Genomic DNA, 21,557 nt, shown 5'->3' with positions numbered 1-21,557 from the left:
GACCTAATAAAGATTGCAACCCTAGCCTTGCAGATTTTAGATCACTCTTCAGTTCCTTTCTTTGCTTGGCTTTTCTTCCTTGCAGTGCTAATAGCTTGTTCACCCTTCAAGATCTATCTCCTTGAGTTCTTCCACTCATTAAGCCAATGCACTCTATGGTCACTTGATTAACTTAGAGTCTTGATGCTATGTACTTACTCCTCACTGTGTCCTCTTCTTGACACTTCACACAAGCCTTCTCTTGGCTTCTCTTCATGACCACACTTGTGACCAACTCCCTCTCTTCTCTCTTCCTTGATCTTTGACCTGTGACTCCTTATAAAGAAGTTTTGTTCTTCATTTCCTACTCAAATCTTGATTTGAACTGAGAAAATGATATTGCTTTCCCTCCAAATTGCTTCTTCTAGAAACTTCATGATAAATCCATCAACATTTTCCTTGAATTGGTTTGCATGGTTTACATAAAATTCTACGACATCTACTCATCATCCTTGTCATCCAACTAATTCACAAAATTTGATGTAATGAACTTATCATCACTGATCTGGCGAAATCTTTTGTCTTAACAAATAATGTAGCAACTCAAAATCATTGGTTTACTGATGCTTGGCTCCTTCTATGTTACTTGGCTTCTTTTTTTTTACTAGCACTCGACACCTATAACATTTTTGCTTTGCTCGGCACTTGAAGACTTACTAGATATCCATTACCTTTTTTTGATGCTCAGCACTTGAACAATTCTATGTTACTCGGCACCTGAAGGATCTTGCTCGACACCTAAAGAATTGCTCGGCTTCAATAAGAATTTTCTCGGTTATAACTAGCTAGCTCGTCTCTCTCTCAGACTTAGTTAAACCTTACATCTTTGATGTGTCTCAGTGGGTCCATCCTCTTAGAGTATGTCATCAATACACTATTTCATTAATGGCTTAGTTGATCCTTATACTTCATTACAACATCATAACTTCAACTTTTCTTTAGGTGCTCTAGTTACATATTATTGATTGCCACCTCCTTGTCAATCAACCAATTGATAGTACTTGGATCACTTAAGTAATTGTCATTCCTACAAGTAGCAAGTTTGACATCAATGAAAAAACAATGATTGAAAACATTCTTTACCAGTTCCATTATTCTTCATTCATGATCTTTTCAATTATTTACAACAATCTACCTCTTTGGCATTAATGGCAAACCAAATTTATCAATTGATCAACTTAGTTACCACCAAAATTATATACATTTTCTATTTGGTATATAACTCCCTCTTTTGCTGATACAAACTTACTTTGTATTCTTGATTCTTCCTTCATAGTTGCTTTCTAATCACTGCCTTATCTCTTCTTAATATTCTTATCTCTGAATCTTCCTCTTTCATATACATCTCCCTCTTACTTTGTATAGATCAGTTTCTCATAAACCTCCCTCTTTGACATAAATTCCAAAGATGCAGCATCTTCAACATACTAAATATAAGCTTTGCATCTTATGTTTTCTCCCTCTGTCACCATGTTTGTGACTAATCTAGAGTTTTTGATCCTATTGTCATCCTCTGCATCACTCTTCTGATATTTCAATGATCTATTCCTGTTGATGCAGGGTAGCTTCTTTGCTGCTTTAGACTACTTGAGTTAGAGGTATTACCCCCAACTTTCCTCTAAGATATTCATGAGGATCCTTGTGCAATGGTTTGGTGAAGATATCTGCAATTTGTTCCTTTGTGTGAATGTACTCCATCTTCACTTGTTTGTCTTCCACCAATTCTCTAACATAGTGATACTTGATTGCAATATGCTTAGTTTTTACATGCATTACTAGATTTTTGGATATGTTTATAGAACTTTTATTATCACAATATAGTATCACAGGTTTGGTTACCTCTTCTTTCATTCCTTTCAATAGATGTTTACGCCACACAATTTTTGTGCAATTGACCACTGCTGCCACATATTCTGCTTCTACAATGGACTGAGATTTACATGTTTTTTTCTTGCTAGTCCACGTAACTAGCCTTCTTCCTAAGAATAATGCTCCTCCACTTGTGCTTTTCTTGTCATCAATGTTGCCTCCCCAATCTACGTCTATTTATGCATTGAGCTCAAACTTCTCATTCTTTTTGTAATATAGGCCAAAATCATCAGTTCCTTTGAGATGCCTCATTATCTTTTTTACTACCATGAGACAATTTTCTTTAGGATTAGCAGAGAATCTAGCCACGATTCCAATTGCTAATGCTATGTCTGGTCTGCTATGTACAACATATTGTAGTTTTCCAATCATGGCTCTATACATTGTTTGATTGACTTCAACTGATTCATGATTTTTGGATAGCTTATGTCCTATTGCCATTGGTGTGCTAATTGGTTTGGAGTCTTCCAATCCAAACATCTTGAGTATCTCTTTGATGTACTTTGATTGTGTCATGAATATACCATGTTTTAGTTGATGTATTTGCAATCCAACAAAGAACTTGATTTCTCCAAACATAGAAATTTCAAATTCATGTTTTATTTTGTCAGAAAAACTTTTGCAAAGTGCTTCCTTTCCTCCAAAAACTATGTCATCCACAAAGATTTCAGATACAAGGATATCGTTACCTTCTTCTAATTTGATGTATATGTTGTTGTTATCATCAGTTCTTTCAAATCCTATTTGCACTAAATACTTGTGAAGTCTCTCATACCATGCTCTAGGGGCTTGCTTTAATCCATATAGAGCTTTATGCAATTTACATACCTTATTTTTGTTATTTTCATCAACAAATCCTTCTTGTTGCTCTATAAAGACTTCCTCTTCAAGTATACCATTCAAAAATGTAGACCTAACATCCATTTGATAGACTTTGAATCCTTTGAAGGCTGCATATGCCATTAAAGTCCTTACTCCTTCCATTCTAGCAACTAGAGCAAAAGTTTCTTCATAGTCTAGTCCTTCTTCTTGTGCATGCCCTTTACAGACTAGTTTTGCCTTGTTCCTTGTGATTTCACCATTCTCATCTAACTTGTTTCTAAACACCCACTTGGTTCCAATTACATTCTTGTCAATTGGTCTTGAGACTAAAGTCCATGTCTTGTTGCTTTTAATTTGTTCTATATCTTCTTTCATAGCATTGTACTAGTCATCATCTTTTGTGGATTCACTTATTGTTTTTGGTTCCATTTTGCTAAGCAGGCATGTCCCACTTCTGAGTCTATTCCTTGTCATTGGTCCTACCTCTTTGTTTTCAATAATTTAATCTTTAGGATGATGTCTTCTTACGTACTTTGCTAATGCTGGTTCTTTCTTTGTTAGCATGTTGTCTCTTTTAGAATCTGAATCTTCATGTGTGTTTTCATCAGATATTTCTTCATTTCCTTCCTATTGACAGTTCTTAGAATCTAAATGAAGATTCTCTATATTCTACAGCTCAACTTTTGAATGTGTTTTTTGTTTGACATTCACTATCTGTGACTTCACAGATACTAGATTTTGTTTCTGATTGTCATTCTGAGTTGCAACTTCACCATTATTAGGTATACCTTCATAAAAGTATACAAAGGTCTTGTATTCTTCTTCTTTCTTGGTGTTCTCAACATTTTGAACTTCTACAAGGTCATCAAATTTCACATTTGTTCTTTCTACTACTTTGTTAGTGTTAACATTCAAGCATTTATAAGCTTTGCTTCTAGTAGAATAACCAAGAAATGTGCTTTCCTCACTCTTTTCATCAAACTTTCCATTACTAGACTCTTTATATATATAGCATTTGCATCCAAATATTTTGAAATGTTTTACATTAGGAGAATTCTCATACCATAATTCAAAAGGTGTTGCATTTGTACCTTTCTTGACTTGAACTCTGTTGAGTGTGTAGACTACAATACTTACAACTTTTGTCCAATACTTGAGTGCAACATTTTTCTCCATCATTAAGGTCTTGGCACAGTCAATAACTGATATATTCCTTCTTTCTACTATACCATTCTGAGGTGGAGTCCTAGGTGCTAATGTCTGCCTTTTGATTCCTTTTTCATTGCAAAATTTTTCAAATTCTCTTGATGTGAATTCACCTCCTCTATGAGATCTGAGACATTTTAGGCTCGTTCCAATCTCTTTCTCAACTCTGGCCAAGTACCATTTGAACATTTGGAATGCATCTAATTTTTTTTTCAGGAACATGACTGTCATCATTCTTGAATAGTCATCTACAAATAGCATTATGTATTTATCACCTTTGTAGCTTTGTACTTCAATAGGACCACACAAGTCAATATGGACCAGCTCTAATACTTCATTAGAAGTATAAGCCTTGCTTTTGAAAGTTGACATGGTCATCTTTCCTAGTTGGCATTGTTTGCACATGGTGTTATCAGGTTTCTTCAACTTTGGTAGACCTCTAACTTTCTTCATTTTGCTGATGCTTATCAGATTGTCAAAATTTACATGACATAGCCTCTTGTGCCATAACCATACATCATTAGTTTGAACAATGAGACAAGAAACATCTTCCATGTCTAGTTAAAACAAATTACTCCTAGTCTAGTCACCTTTTCCTATTAGACTTCCTTGAGAATCATAGATCTTGGCAATTCTATTTTCAAATTCAACCTTGCATCCTATGTTTCCCAATTGTGAGACACTTAACAAGTTATAATTCAGGCCTTCAACATAGTATGCATTATCACATGATATCTTTTTAGTAAGCTTGATACTACCTTTTTCTTTGATCTGACATGGTGCATTATTACCAAATCTAACACTATTTCCTTCATATTGAGTAAAGGATATGATACCAAATCTAACACTATTTCCTTCATATTGAGTAAAGGAAATGAACTTACTTTTATCTCTTGTCATGTGATGAGAGCATTCGCTATCTATGATCCATTTTTTATTCTTGTTCATGCAAGTTACTAGGGCAGTTGCTTCAATTTCATCTAATTCATCTTTCATAGCCACATAGACTACTTCATCATCATTCTCGCTAGAGTCTTCTTCAACAATCTAGCAACTTTTGCCTTTACCTTGGTAGTCCTTGTTGTCCTCTTTCTCATTCTTGAAGTTGCCCCCATCCTTGTAATTTTTCTTTTGTGTGCATCTGGCTACAATGTGACCAACTTCATTACAATTGAAACAAATGATTGGCAGCTTACCTTTGAATTTTCCTCTTCCTCTGTGAAATCTCCTTGCTAGTGATGCCTCCAATTGGTCTACATCATCTTCATCAGTGTTGTTTTCACTAGATACATACTTTCCTTTTCCACTCTTTTTCTTTTTTTGCACCTCCTCATTGTCTTTTATTGTCATCTTGGCTTTGAATGTAGATTCAAAGTTTTCTAGCTTGTAGTTGTCAAAGTTGGATAGCTCAAAGGCAGTGAGTCTTCCAATTATTCCTTCAAATGACAATGTGTTGCCTAGTACACACCTCAGCTCTTGGATGGCTAATACTCTTATAGCATAGATGGGAACAAAAGTTCTCAAGAATTTGCTACATACTATTTCTTCTGCTAACTATCCTCCTGGGCTTCTTATGGAACTTACCACTTCTTCCATCCTTGCACCATATTGAGCAACATTCTCTCCTTCTTCCATTTTCATGTCATCAAACTTTCCTCTTAGGCTCTCTCTTTTGGCTCTCTTGACATTATCATCTCCTCCATAGATTCTTGATAATAGTTCCCACATCCAAGGATTATTTTAGTGGCTATTATTCACCAATTGGCTAATATGTCCCGATTGGGCTATAGAAATTGGCTAAAAAAAATACCATATACTAGTTGACCGGTTTGCCCAAATTTTATAAAATACTCATGCAGTGGTCAAAAAGTTTGTCACTATTATTATGTAATTTCAGTTTGGTAGTCAGGTTCTTCACCCATATTTCTCTTTAATGTTTACTCTTATTCACCATGAAATTAATTGAGTGTCTCTTTCGACGATCATCATTCGCCAAATTCCCATTTTCTTATGTGATTTTTTTCTTATGAGTGACAATGTACTCCATAGACAACATACCTTGATACGTGTCAACATTCTGGTGACTACCTCGACAATTCTTCTTCCTTCAAGAAATGTTGGCTGAAATTAAACCTCAGCCATTGATCTTGGGTCATTAGATGGTCTGAGTTCTCAAATAATACATTTAACATAATTACATTTCAAAACATAATTTTCCATCAATATTAATATTTTTTATTTTTTTTTTAAATTATAATCAACATTATTTTATAAAAATTGTCTAAACTATTAAAATTTTTTCCATCAAATATCCATCAATTGAAGATAATTTGCCAACACCATTAATTTTTTTCACCCAAATGACATGTAATTCGCCACAATTTTATAAATTTTGGGAGGGGGGGTTCCTTGAAGTTATCCCTGCCCACATCAGATGTGTAGTACCACATTCTTTGATGCCATCATACTCGACATAGCTTAGTGCTGAAGCAATATCTAACATCTCTTGATTGTGTTGCTTCTTCTTGCTCATGTCATTTGTAGTGAGGGGTCCTGCAAGGTCTACATGATCAACTGTAATTGAGGTATGTACATAGTCACCTATTGATCCAAGGTGTAGCTTCATCAGATTTTTCCATGCAACAAAGTTATCTTTGTTTAGCTTGGGAACTTCTCTCTTGGACATCTTGATCTTCCTGCTGCTAGTACCTTGAAACAAATCAACAGTGGGTTCTGATACCAATTGTTAGAATTCTTTAGAATAACTAATAAGGGGGGTGAATCAGTTATCCAAGGTCTTATAATGTCCAATCCAAACTTTTTGTCAAATCCTTAATGGCATATAATTGAGATTAGCATACATGCAATTAAACATTAAACAGTCACGAAAAGTAAACATGCATCACACCATAACACAAAGGATTTTGGTGACCCAGAAACCCTCTAGGAATAAGAAGGTAAAACTGGGGTGGGGATGACACCCACAAAATAACTACGCAATTGATTTCAACCACTTCTGATGGTCTTCCCTGTTAAAGGCTTTACACACTGTAAGATGTGACCCTCTTAAAGGATTTCTACACCCTGTTAGGAGTGTGCCCTACTAGAGGACTTAAGAACATTCAACTTATAATGTCACCCTATTAAAGGATTTACATAGAGTTGTTAGGCCTACCCAAGTCCATGGTATTTATAGTCACCTTCTCAAAAGAATTTTTTATCCCTCTCTAAGGATCTCCTATCCTCCTCCTAAGGATTTCTTATCCTTCTCTTGAGGATCTCTTATCCTTCTCCTGGGGATCTTCTATCCTTTTCCTGAGGCTTATCCACCTAGAAATGTAGGATTTCAATGTCTAATACAATGGTAAGAGAGTATTAGAAAGATTTGGTCCTGATAAAGATTGCAACCCTAACCTTGTAGATTTTAGATCACTCTTCAGTTCCTTTCTTTGCTTGGCTTTTCTTCCTTGCAGTGTTGATAGCTTGTTCACCCATCAACATCTATCTCATTGAGTTGTTCCACTCGTTATGCCAATGCACTCTATGATCACTTGATTAACTCAGAGTCTTGATGCTCTATACTTACTCCTCACTGTGTCCTCTTCTTGAAACTTCACACAAGCCTTCTCTTGGCTTCTCTTACATGACCACACTTATGACCAACTCCCTCTCTTCTCTCTTCTTTGATCTCTAACCTCTGACTCCTTATAAAGAATTTATGTTCTTCATTTCCCACTCAAATCTTGATTTGATCTGAGAAAATGATATTGTTTTCCCTCCAAATTGCTTCTTCTAGAAACTTCATGATAAATCCATTAGCATTCGCCTTGAATTGGTTTGCATGGTTTACATAAAATTTTGTGACATCTACTCATTGTCCTTATCATCCAACTAATTCAAAATATTTGATGTAACAAACTTATCATCACTGATCTGTGAATCTTTTGTCTTAACAAATAATGCGACAACTCATCATCATTGGTTTACTGATGCTCAACTCCTTCTGTGTTACTCGTCTTCTTTTGTTTTACTAGCACTCAACACCTATAGAATTTTTGCTTTGCCCAACAGTTGAAGACTTACTTGGCATCCATTACCCTTTTCTGATGCTTGGCACAAAAACAATTCTGTGTTACTCGGCACCTGAAGAATTGCTTGTCTTCAACTAAGAATTTTCTCAGCTTCAACTAAGAATTTTCTTGGTTCTAACTAGCTAGCACACCTCTCTCAAATGAACTTAGTTAGGTATTACAAATGACTTACTTAAACCTTACATCTTTGATGTGTCTTAGTGTATCCATCCTCTTAGAGTATGTCATCAATACACTATTTCATCAATGGCTTAGTTGATCCTTATACTTCTTTACAACATCATAACTTCAACCTTTCTCTAGGTGCTCTAGTTACATCTTATTGATTTCCACCTCCTTGTCAATCAACCAATTGATAGTACTTGCATCACTTAAGCAATTGGCATTTTTGCAAGTAGCAAGTTTGACATCAATGACAAAACAATGATTGAAAACATTCTTTATCAGTTCCATTATTCTTCATTCATGATCTTTTCAATCATCTCCAACAATTTATGGTGTTCCCAACCTTTCTAACAGTAATCATGGCTTGAGAAAATCTTAACATGACCAAAACAAGGCAAATCATTGATTTAATCTACTACTAACAACCCACAAAATAGAATGCAACATTTGACCTACTAGGCAATTAGGCCTCTTAGTTTAGTTTTTCAGCAATAACTCAAAACTCTTCCAAAGGACTTGGCAAACAAAGTATAGTTTTAGACACCCTTTTTCTAGTATTAAGAGACTTCAAAATCTTAAGGCTCCACTCCACTCCAGCATACCTTAACCCAAACCATGTAGTTAGGCCTAATTAGTAAATGGCCAAGAGATGGGTTCATGGAATCATACAACCAACTTCAAAGTGTTCTTCTAACCCAAACAAAGATTTTTTGCCTTTAGGCATGGTCTACAAGGAAATGGCCAAGAGATGGGTTCATGGAATCATACAACCAACTTCAAAGTGTTCTTCTAACCCAAACAAAGATTTTTTGCCTTCACACCAAGTCCCTTACTTCCTTTAAACACATTACTTCATCAATTTGCATAAAATTTGGTCTAATACATGAGGGATATTATACCTAGGGCTTGCTCCTAAAAATATCTATTGCAACCTCCTATTGTAGGGCTTTTGAAGTATGAAAGTACATCACCTTAACTTTCTCCCTACCCATTTGGCACAAATTCCAATGGTGGGATCTCAAGTTAGGGTCATTTCTTCGGCCAAATCCTGATTTTGAGGGTTTTACAGGGCAGTGGTCAAGAAAATTCAATATCTCGAGTTCCTTGATTTCTACAAACTTGAAACCAATTCCAATGCTTCACAAATTTGTAGGTCTAGCTATCTAGTATAACAAAGTTCACTTCAGAATCATGTAAGGCCGTACTATATGGAAAAATCAGTAAAACTCATCCTAAAACAATAGATTTTATTGTTTCCAAAGAGAAAGTACATATGTTTCTTCATGTTATCTCTCCCCTCAGGTGTATAGAGCCTTTATAGGCCATTACAAATGGGTAGAATCACCCCATGGTAGTTTTAGCTGTTGGGAGTGGCTTTTTTGAAAAAGTTGCTAATGTAACTTTTACAAATTTTCTTAATTTTTTCAATTTTGAAAAACCTTCTTCCTAATTCAATTCTAACCATTCGCAAATGTTGTTCTAAGAATCAAAACACCTAAACTACCCTAACAAACATAAAATAAACCAAAAGTCCATCTTTTGGACCAAATCATGCCCAGGTTTATATTGACACCTTGGGGTCTTAAATCCATTACATGGGTGGAAGGGCTTAAGGAGGTTTCTTAATCAATCCTTAAGCCTTATTACATTGAACAAAACAAACACTTTAATTAGATACTCTGCACTAGGTTCTTTCTTATTGATGACACAACCACTTATAATGATGATGCATATAAAATATTGTAGTCATTGGTACTTGTATAAATGCATTAGCTATAGTAAAATGTAAAACTCAACCTTCACAGTGACTAGTTATTAACGATTACACCATTTGTAACAACTATATATGACCTCTCCTTATTGTGATTAAGGTGTTAAATAGTTAAAGTATCCTTTGATTATGCATAACATATTGATGTAGGATGATTCATTTTTTATTATATAACCCTAGATCTTCCTCCCAACATCATAAACTACCATCTAATAAAGAGGTATTGTTTCTCAAAAAGATAAACAAGGGGATAAATGGGCTAGATCAACCCATTTAATATGAAATTCTAGTTGAGCAAACTATAAATTCTAAAGATTCAAACACAGTGGTATGTTCATCCATATATTTAATACAATGGATAACTATCATTTTTCTTTGTTTCTAAAGATGATTATGGGTTCATCTAGAGCATTCTGATAGCATTTGAAAGATCATACATATCCACTTTAATATTTTCCATCTAGTAATCTATACTCATCTATCCTTGTCAAACACTTCCTAAATAAAAATACAAAACCATAAGTACTAATGGACTTATTTTAATAGTTGAAATGAAATAAAAGTTATTTACATTAATATATTACAATTTTGAGAATAAGAAAAATTTTGGTTTCAATCCACAAGGATAGACCATACACCCAACTTCTACACTATGATACAATGAAAATGCGAATGGATCAACATTATTCATACAACTAGACACTTAGCAACTTGAACCAACACCCATGGATGATGGATTTTGACAAATTAGTACTCTTAGCATGTTAAGGGGGTTCAACATAACACCAAAACCTATTAATCAAGGCCCAACAACAACCAAAACTCAAATTTCATAGTTATGTCCAAATAATGTAGCACTTAGTATTAATCCATGTAACTTCAAACTTGACTCAACTGCCCAAAAATGGTGGATCCTCACAAAAAAAGTTGAATAACATGATAAGGGATTCAATATGTCAGTAAAACCCAAGAATCAAGATCAAACAACATGTTAAATATGGGTTTCTTGGCACTGTTGAGAATGAAGAGAAAAAATGCATAAAATGTCATCCTCTTGCACAAAATGCTGTCCTCTTTCATTTTTCTCCACAATTTTCCATAATATCAAGAAAATAAATTAATGATTAGGATACCCATTTCGCTCCTCTATAACATATCAAAATATGAGGTATCATTGTTTTGGGCCAAACCTCTGTTGTTACACTATGGGCCACTTTTTAGGCATGAAAATGAGAAATATAGGTGATTTTCAAAGAAAAAAATATTTTTATATTTCTTAGAAGGTTATAAAGGTCTGTAGGGTCATTAGGTTAAGTTTTATGCATCTAGGAGTTAAGATGTCAAAAATTGCAAAAAATTACAAAAGTTGTCAAAGCAAAATTGCAAATTGGCTGACAACTTTGTAGGAGTTTTAGAATTGGTGAATGGCTGAGCATTTGGAAATAAGTTAATTTAGTTTTTCCAAACCTTTTCCAAGTCGTAGAATTGAAATCAAATGAAAAATGTAAAAATTGCACTTTTTGTGCAAAGTTGCATTGTTGAAAATTGTAAAAGTTGCTCAAATTTGCAACTTAGTGGAAAAAGGGTTATGGGATTGAACTGTCTACTTCATTAGCTCTAGTGGCTAGGTAGACCCTATCCCCAACCTCATCCTATCCTCCTTAGCACTCAAATGTTCTTAGGCACGCCCAACCAGAATGTCACTAAGGGTCACTAAATGCCATAGGGTCGTGATCTTTGATAGGGCACATCTCAGAGCTCGTGCAAGTTATGGATGCAACTATAGTTCCTATAGGACCATGTTTCCAAGACCTATAATAACCTCTCTCACTTTTTGGAGATCACACACCATTTTGATTTTACAATGCGATCTTGGGTGATGTTGAAACTTGTAGTGTTGGCCAGTACAAAGTTGTCAACTATCAAATCTCTCTCACCTTTCATCGTGGGATCAAACTATGTACTCCATTAGCTCTAGGTGGCTAGGTAAACCCTATTCCACACCTTTTCCTATACCCTTCATCGCTTGAACGTTCTCGGGCACACGCAATGGAAACGTCCCTAAGGGTTACTAAATGCCATAGGGTTGCGATCTTTGACGAGGCATATCTTGGAGTTCGTACAAGGTATGGATGGAATTCAAGTTTTTATAGGACTGTATTGCTAAGTACTACAATAAACTCTCTCATTTTTTGGAGATCATACTCCATTTGTATTTTGCGAAGCCATCTTGGGTGATGCTGAAACTTGTAGTGTTGGCCAGTACAAAGTTGCCAATTGCCAAATCTCTCTCACCTTTCTTCATGGGATCAAACTATCTACTTTTTTAGCTTTGAGTGGCTGGGTAAACCCTATCACCAACCTCATCCTATCCCCTTCAGTGTTCAAACATTCTCGGGTACACCAAACCAAAATGTCCCTAAGGGTCATTGAATGCCATAGGGTTGCAATCTTTGAAGGGCATATCTCAAAACTTGTGCAAGATATGGATGAAATCTTAGTTCCTATAGGACCATGTTGCCAAGACCTAAAATAACCTCTCTTTCTTTTTGGAGATGACTCTCCATTTTTATTTTACGATGCCATCTTGAGTGATGTTGAAACTTGTAGTGTTGGCCTATACAAAGTTGTCAACTGCCAAATCTCTCTCACCTTCACTAGTATATTTGACCTCAATTTTTGACCATCTATTAAAATGTTTTAGATTGGTTGGAATATGGAAGGAAAAATATCTTTTTTTAAAAATCCATGCCCGTGTTGGTCAAAATTTTGACCAACATGAGCTTACAATGTTATAATGAAAAAGGGAAATTTCCTATTTCATTGTTATGTTTAACATAAATAATAAAAAAGGGCAAGGCAGTGTTCACTTTGTTTTCACACACGCGACTATAGGGGGTGGGAGTTTGGCACAGGGTCAATAATAGAGGAGAAAGGAGGTAAGAATCAACCACCCTGTAGTTTATGGCCACCAAGATCATTTATTCGAAATGCATTAGGTTTATTAGCATTTTATCTCTCTATTGGATCTAATAACATTAGGTAAAACAAATGGTAATTTTTCAGATGCACTTTTTGTAGAGGATACTTTGGCTTTAAAGGAACTGGATCTCAGCCACAACAACCTTTCAGGTAAGTAAAATTAATTTATTGCTTAGTGTATGGAGGATTTTGTTCCTAGTTAGTCTAAGGGTTGCTTCACAGTTTTAAATACACCAACCTACATCTTTAATATATTTATTTGGAAGTATTCTGAGGGAATGAACCAATTTGAACTACAAAATTTGTTAGCTAACCTTTTTATTTGATTAATTAAGACTTATTTGTATTCTAGTGTAATGTTTGCAGAAAAGCATAGGATATGTTGTATTTTTGCCAAGTTTGGGAGTTTTTGTGATTGTAATGCTGTAATAAATTTTAGAAAATAATATCACTTATGCATAGAATCGCATAACTGAATTTGATGCAAAGTAGCATGGAAACCATAGTTAGCAACTATTTTATTGTGATAGTTAGCATTGAAGTTTGTCAAAAATAGTCGGCATTGTGAAACAAAGATGACTAGGATGTTTGATGTGGGCAACCAGAGGTTTGGTCTTCCATAGAACTATAGTTACCTTGATACTATTAGAGACCATCCTATATCCTTTTTTTTTTTGGAGATTTTTCTTATTCATCCACATAGCTTCTTGTATTCTTTGTAAGTTTATCGACATGTCTTTTGTGAGTCTGTTCATGTGCAAGATATTCCTCTTTGCATGCTTTTGTTTAATTTTCTTGAAGTCAAATTACATATAAACACATTGCTTGAGTGAATATGCAAATGGAGAATTGTTCAATGCCAGTGAACCCATGCCTTAATTTATTTATTCCATAATCTCTTCACTAGAAGCCTTCATGCCTTCATCACTAGGAGCTTTACTTTCCTATCATTTCTTCATTCCATATTGTCTTATTATTCATGTGAGTAGTGTTACTGCTATATAATTTTTGTTGAAAATAAGCATGCAAGTAAAAATGATTAAAAGAAATTAGCTCTATTTGTTTTAAATTTTCAAAACGTGTTGTTTGCCATTTTTGTTTCTATATCTGATAGTCATGCTTGCTAAATGGTATGGTTTTTGGTTATTGCTTCATGAATTATTCTCTCTAATCAATAGTTTGATTCTCTTGATTACTAAATACCAACCCTAATTCATGCATTAAGGACAACATATAGTTGTTGTTTGTGTTGTAATAGCCTATGCATAATTGGAGGACATTGATAGTGGAACTACCAATAAATTAAGGCATAATCCTTAATTTAGCCTTTAGTGAAAGCCTTTTCAAACATTTTACTGAATGCCATCTTAGAGTACCTACATTTCAAATTTCGCTATATTTTCAGTTTCAGTTTCAGTTTCATATGTAGTGTGCAAATTCACAATATCTAAGTGTATAATTCTTCTTGTTTTTATAGGGAGTTGAATCAAACCCAGTAGCACTTGGGTTCTTGATTAGAGTACTATTAATTACTCGCTCATATTGATCATAGTGATAAGACACTCAAGCTTCTGATGTGAATTCTCTTATGATGTGGTTTGTATTATTGATGTCTTTATGTGTCTACCCTCCATATAAATCCAATCTCAAAGGAATTTGTGAATGGAAACATTGGAAAACAATTGTCTCTGTCATTGACATTGCAAAGTTGTTATGTGATCAATGGCTACGCTTTTTTAGAACTATATGTGTTATATTAATTTTAGGTTAACTAACTAATATGATAGACAAAGGAGATTTTAGATGTCTTATATTGTAGATTATTTTTCTTGTAGCTTCCTAATTCATTATGATTTTTTAATATTGCAGGTTCCATGAGCATGATCACATCAAAATCCCTTAGCATTCTCAATCTTTCCTCAAATCTACTATCTGGTGTATTGCCACAAAAATTTGGTAGCTATATAATTGTGGATTTGAGCGATAACAGTTTATTTGGGAGTTTTTCTCTGATGCGGGGGAATGATTTGGAAATGATTGATCTGAGTTAGAATTCATTTACAGGGTCCTTGCCTAATGATACTTCTCCATTTTTAAGATTGATCCATCTAAATTTATCACACAATGCCTAAGTGGTTCCTCTTCCTCTTGTGCTAGGGACATATTCTAGGATTAGAACTATTGACCTTGGCTTCAACCTACTAAATGGGCCTCTTTTGACAAACCTTTTTACTTCACTAACCTTGGCACATTTACGCTTGTCTAGAAATAACTTTATAGGGAGAATCCCTCTACAAGATATTCAACCAATTAGTCCTGCCACATTATGGGCAGTGAATCAATATTCACCCTTGGAATCACTGGATCTATCATACAACCAACTGAATGGTTTCATTCCCCAAGAAATTTGTGCCATTGATAGTCTTAGGTCACTGAATTTGGCAGGAAATCAATTTTATGGTATGATACCAAGTGAAGTTAGTAAGCTTTATGCTTCGAAGAATCTTAACCTTTGTTGCAACTAGTTAACAAGGAGAATACCAAACAAGATATCTGCCAATCTAAAAGCATTGAATCTATCTTATAATGACTTGTCAGGTTATGTTCCGCAAAACTTGAGAAAGTTTCCTTATTCCTCATTTTTTCCAGGCAATGTTCATTTGTTTTTTCCTTTGGCTTTTGGCTTACCTAGTGGTAGACCTGAAACCAATGGCACGGGGAGACATGAGAAGGGCCTTGGAGTAGATATTAAATCAATAATAATTGTGCTGGATCTGCCCTACTTGTTGGTCTTGCTCTGTTTCTATATTATAGAAGAAACTCTTCCACACAACACTAAGTAGATATGTTGACTTTCGCGAGAAAGTTAATACAAAAGACAGAAACAGACTATAGCCATCTAATGCTGGGTATTATGAATTTCATAAAGATGTGGATCCTTCACCTCTAGTGCCCTTGAAATTTTCAGCTAATAATCTGCTAGCTCCCGATAAGAGGCTTATAGCTACTGAACCCAAAGGACTCATCACTGCGGCTGCAATACAAGAAACTTCAGATGTTAAAGCCAAGGGTATTTAATCTGTGAAGACTAGCAGCACAGATATTTCTTCTTCCTCAGAACACCCTATTATCTTGAATATTCAATTGATTGATCAGTTGGCTGGGGATCTCTTCTTTCTAGATAATACATTATCATTCACAGCTGAGGAGTTATCTCGTGCATGTGCTGAGGTTTTCGGGAGAAGCAACCATGGTACCTCTCATAAAGCCACTCTAGACAATGGACATGTTTTGAGAGTGAAGTGCCCGAAGGAGGGCTTGGCTAAGAACAAAAAGAAATTTGTTGGGGAAGCAAAGAAGTTTGCAAACATAAGGCATCCAAATCTAGTTTCTTTGAGGGGTTATTATTGGGCACAAAGGGAGCATGAAAAACTTATTTTATCAGGTTATATGAGTGCAAAAAATCTAGCAAGTCATATCCGTGGTATGACCTTCAACTTCCTTTGGATTTTCTTTGCTTAATTCATTGATATGGTTTGAATTATGGAATGCTCCTTGCACAAACTAGCTGTTGAATCCTTACAACCTCATTTTCTTTGAAATATTAATGTTCCCTTAGTTTCACAAATTTTCTATTATAACTATAAAGCACATCTTTAACTATAATACACAATGATAGAGTATCAGTAATAAGTTAGGAACTTATGCGGACTGTAGAGATATGGGCAGCACTAATAGTCAATGAGGACTTGATGGTAATGTGCCATAAATTTCTAGCTAGGAAGATACATTTGCAAACAAACCATAATTGTTTTTTTGATCTTTTCTGCATATATATTTTTATCCATTATTGGAGATAGATTTCCGTTCAATCTATACAATACAAAATTAAGATGAGGCAAGTTTGTACCAATTTCAATTTTAAAATAAAAGGCTAATGCCTATATATATTAATATTAAAATAAGAGTTTATAGAAAATGCCACAAAGGTAGAAGAAATTAGTAGAGAGCATAATTGGAAAAGGAAGGAATGATCACTAAAAGAGAAGAGCCTAATCTACAACTATCCTAAACTAGGTAAAAGGAATACCTAGCCAAAATATACATAGTCAAATATTATAAATCAATAACCAAATTTGACCCTTACACTCCAAAAAGTCGGTGATGCAAAGAAGAAATGATTATCATTATGACGTCTTCAAATCTATAATAGTTCTAAAGCATGAAACTATGAGATTTTACATGCTTCCTTCAAAAGGCATGACTCCAAAACAAACACATGACTTAAAAATCACCATAGAAAGACATATATTCCAAATTTTGCACCATCATATCAATGATAACATGAGTCCAACTATGCACAAAGAAGTTTAAATAACACCATTCGGGAAAAAATACTTCAGTCACATTGATTAGAGAGTGATTTGAAGGCTATAGTAAAAATAAAAAATATATTACATTTTATTAAAATAATACATTGTAGTAGATTGAATGAAAATATAAGAATTTAAACTAATTTTGCATATTGAGCTCTTTTATGAGAGTTTATTGTGTTGCATTTCCTTCCAACTTTGTCGATAATCTAGGAGAAAAGCTAGACTAAAGTTGATTTTACAATTCAATTTTTTTCCTAACAGTGATATTAGATCAGATTCTAATGGGCTAGAGGAATTACAATCCTAGTGATCTAAATGCCATGTCAATGTCATGAAAAGACTTATGATCAATATAACATTTCTCTAAAATAACCTATCAATTTTACACATATTCAAGCTGACATAAATATTATTGTGATAAATTCTTTGAATTGCTTTTTTTCCCAAATTTTCTCCATTAACTTGGTTTACCCTGGTCAAACCAAGAATTATCTAAAATTTGGGCATAATTCTTAACAAGAATATAATAGTAAAAATGTGTTGCAGGCTCATATAAAGCAAAGTGTATACAATGTCCTTGGAAGTCACATGAAAATAGCAGTGATGATGATGATAATGATTGTCATCTTAGGCAGAAAGGAAGGCAACATGGTGAGGTTGAGAATAGTATAAAACTTCATTCAAATGAGGATGTCATTGGAAAGTGTGATGATGGAGAGAATCCAAGGAATAAAACTATCTCAGACAACCCTCATCCTAAAAGAGATGGCAACAGTGCACTGTTATATGGAAGCCAAAACTTGTACCCCTATCTTATGGTAGACCATTTTTCCTTGCTGGAATAATGATGTAGGTAAACTTGAAAATATTTGAGAACTATTTGTTTTATATTCCACATCATGTATTTGTACTCAATCTATCCATTGATTATTAACCTTGTTCTTAATTATAATTTTAATGGCAGGTAAACATTGGATCTGGTGTTAGCATCTTGAGAGTGGATTCTCCAAACAAGTTTCAGCGTGTTGGTGGAACAAGCCTTGGTGGAAGGTGGTTTTCTCTTTATAATTGAATTCTAAATGAATGGCATCTAAATTTTTCTTGACTAGCAATATATTTAGTATTCCTATGTGAGGAGATGGTGTCATGTTAGGTGTTCATTTGTTAAAAATGCTAGGTACTATGGAAATAAACCTTCGTTGAGTTTAATGTGATTTCAATAAAAAAGATAGATTAAAAGCTTGAGGGACTTCAAGAATATGTTTAGTATCCCATTCATTATGCTACTTTTAGTGACTTTATTTGATTTGTATTGTAATTATATATTGTATGCCATGTATCTTCTAATAGGTGGTGTTTCCAATGATTTTGATCCAGGAAGCACTAGTCAAGCTGAAAAATTATGTTTGGAAGTTTATATTTTTCTATCTTTTCTATTCATCCTACTTTGTTTCTATAGATAATTGTAAATTATATCTCAATGTCATGTCTTGCTTGTTCAAAAAGAAACAAAACTAGAATATGATTACCATAGAGATGAGGTCATATACTTTTTAGCATTTCAATAGTTTATTCATGTGTTTGATATGGAAGTTGGTGTTGTAGCTGCTCTATATGAAAATGTTGGATATTCTCAGTCTAATATATTTATTGCTTTGGCTCACCCAGGATGTAGTTCAACAGCCCTCTTTAATCATTGTATATTTCAGTGGAAATGATTATATGGGTCCTCACCCCTCAGGATGAGGTCCTCATGTACCACTTCCTGAATACATTGAGAACATTAAGAGAATGGAAACATATCTCTAGGTACAATTTTTTTTAGTATTGTATGTTTGGATTTCTTCAATTTCATTTGAAAGATACAGATATTTCAATTTTTATGATGACAATTATCTAATTTGAGTTTGGGGTAAACAAATCAGGACCTCTTAGAGTCGACATGGTTGATTTTTTGAAGTTGCCCACCTATTAATGAAGATTTGATTAGTAGTGCTTCAAGGTACTTTTCTTCTTGTGTGTGTGTAAGGGTTCACAATTTCATGATTCTGTAATCTATCTATTTGGCCTAACTTTTTTGGATTCTACAGTGGTATTTTTTCTCCAATAGTACAAACAAATGAATTGTGTTGTTAGTATTCTAAAGCCTATGTGCAAGTCTACAAAGAGATGGGTATCAAGGTTATAGGTCTTTGGTTAGCCATACAAATAAGGCCAGATTGGAGAACTTCTTGCTTCATGTGAGTTGACAAGAACCTAAATCTCTAACCATGTTTTCAATTGTACCGAGGAGATTTTTATATGAGGATGATGAACTGTAGACATTTCCTACTAGAAACTTGCATGGAACCTTTTTTTTCATATAGTTGGAATAGCTGAGAACTTTAATATGAGCTCATAGTCATTATTTCTTTTCTTCCAGGATCAAGCATATTTTATTATTTTCTTAAGATAATGTATTCTACTTTCTGTGAGATTTTCTATTATGTTGAACATGCCCAATGGCATGTTTCAAGTCCTCATTTAAATTTTTTATTAGCACCTTTTATCTTCTCTTCATGTCTCTCTCTAATTATAGGCTTTGTGAGGTTCACATTTGTTTGTTTAAAAGCTATGTTGTGGAATAAATACTATTGATGCTAGACTAGTTTTCTTATGAATATTTTTAAGGCAATCATACAAATAATATACTTCCTCAACATATCTTGTCGTTGATTGGTTTTGATGCTTTTGTGAACTGGTTAGTATAACTTTAAATATCCAATATTGTTTCTCTGTTATGTATCTTCATATTATTTTTCACCTATTTATCATATATATGGTAGTAGGATTGATATTTATGAGTAGATTAAATATGTTAAATAACATTAGCAATTTTGGAACAATGTTTTCCCTTTTGCAAGTCTACCAAAAAATTAGGAATAATGTAAAGGATGTAGTGATAAATCTGGAATATTTCTAAAACTGTTGATAGTTTGTCAACAATTCTTTAGACTTTTTAATAATTTTATTTATTTACTAAATATGTTCTTATCCACAAATGTTATCTCAGATTGATAAGGAATGTGAAGGAGAACAAATTGATAGGGCTTTGTTGAAAAATGTTCTTGGCATCTTTGTAGAGATTGGGATGGGTAGCATGGAGTTCTATGAAAAGGATTTTGAAGTACCCATGTTGGAAGACATTGCTTCTTACTATTCTCGAAAGGCTTCCTCTTGGATTCTAGAGGATTCTTGTCTAGATTATATGCTCAAGGTCAGCACTGAAGGGGTAGTTAGGAAAGGAAACATGATTTGACAATTTTTCCTTCTATTATGAAAAGGCTCTTTAACTAAAAGTTAATGCATATCAATATTGTATTGTAGGCTGAGGAATGTTTGAAGTGAGAAAAAGAGAGAGTTGCCCATTATCTGCATTCAAGTAGTGAATAGGAATTTTATAGAAGTAAGTTTTTATAAAATACACATTATTTCTATGAGAATCTGTGGATTCAGCCAACCATAAAAATGTTGCTAATAAATAGACATAAAAATTGACTTGCTTGTTTTAGAATTTAGATGTTCAAGTTTTGATATTGTACTTCCCAAGGCTTTCTGGAATGTCTAGGGCTCGTATTAATAGTTTTTTTAAGCCAAAATTCAAAATTAGATGAAAAAGGTTTCATTTTTGTGTTTTTTTCTACAGAAAGTACAAAATGAATTACTATCTCAGTATTAGAGTCAACTCTTGGAGAAGCAACATTCAGGTTGCCATGCATTGCTAAGAGATGACAAGGTATTATTTTGGTCTATGAGTTTTAATATTTCTACTTGTGTGGGAGTTGTGACCATGCTTTTTAGTATTTTTGTTGCTTACAATCTTCTATTGTTTCTAACTTTTGGTGCAGGTGGATGATCTTTCAAGGATGTATAGATTATTTTTTAGGATACCTAAAGGATTGGAACCTGTGGCTCAAAGTTTCAAGTAGCTATTATAAATATTAATTTGAAATCTATTAAGCTGTTCAGTTCCAAATTTACAAGATTTTTCTAGAGATGAAAATACATCTCTTTGATTTAATTGTTAGGATAAACCACGGACAGAAATAAAAACTACATGCAAATATAACCAATAACAAAAATAATAGAACACATAGAAATGAACACAAGGCACAAAGATTTAACGTGGTTCACCCAATCCCTGGGCTACGTCCACCAAACAGCAAGTCCGATCTTATTACAATCCAGTGATTACAA

At 34.0% G+C, this 21,557-nt stretch overlaps 1 pseudogene; it reads left to right on the top strand.

Annotated features, from left to right (window-relative positions):
• Positions 1 to 16,467, top strand: part of LOC149539359 (putative inactive receptor kinase At5g10020) — a 25,293-nt pseudogene extending 8,826 nt beyond the window's left edge.
• Positions 16,468 to 21,557: the final 5,090 nt, after the last annotated feature.

Source organism: Cupressus sempervirens, chromosome 9, assembly GCF_028749045.1.
Source record: "Cupressus sempervirens isolate cs-2001-9-10 chromosome 9, ASM2874904v1, whole genome shotgun sequence".
In the NCBI taxonomy this organism is placed as follows: Eukaryota; Viridiplantae; Streptophyta; class Pinopsida; order Cupressales; family Cupressaceae; genus Cupressus; species Cupressus sempervirens.
Note: the sequence above shows the minus strand (reverse complement) of the source record. Positions and strands in the feature narration are given on the sequence as shown.